Raw genomic sequence first — 305 nt, 5'->3', positions numbered from 1 at the left:
TAGGCACAGAGAGAGACACACACAGAGACAAACACACAGCGAAAGACACACACAGCGAGAGACACACAGACAGACACACAACCAGAGAGAGACAACACAGAGACACACACAGTGACACACAGAGACACACAGAGACACACAACTTAGACACACAGAGACAGACAAGCAGAGAGAGACAACACAGAGACACACAGACAGACACAAGCAGAGAGAGACTCACACAGAGAAACACACAGAGACACAAAGAGAGAGAGAGACACACAGAGACACACAGACAGACACACAAGCAGTGAGAGACTCACACA

Source organism: Lampetra fluviatilis, chromosome 31 (genome assembly GCF_964198595.1).
Source record: "Lampetra fluviatilis chromosome 31, kcLamFluv1.1, whole genome shotgun sequence".
NCBI classification, from domain to species: domain Eukaryota; kingdom Metazoa; phylum Chordata; class Hyperoartia; order Petromyzontiformes; family Petromyzontidae; genus Lampetra; species Lampetra fluviatilis.
This window is presented reverse-complemented; position numbering follows the sequence as displayed.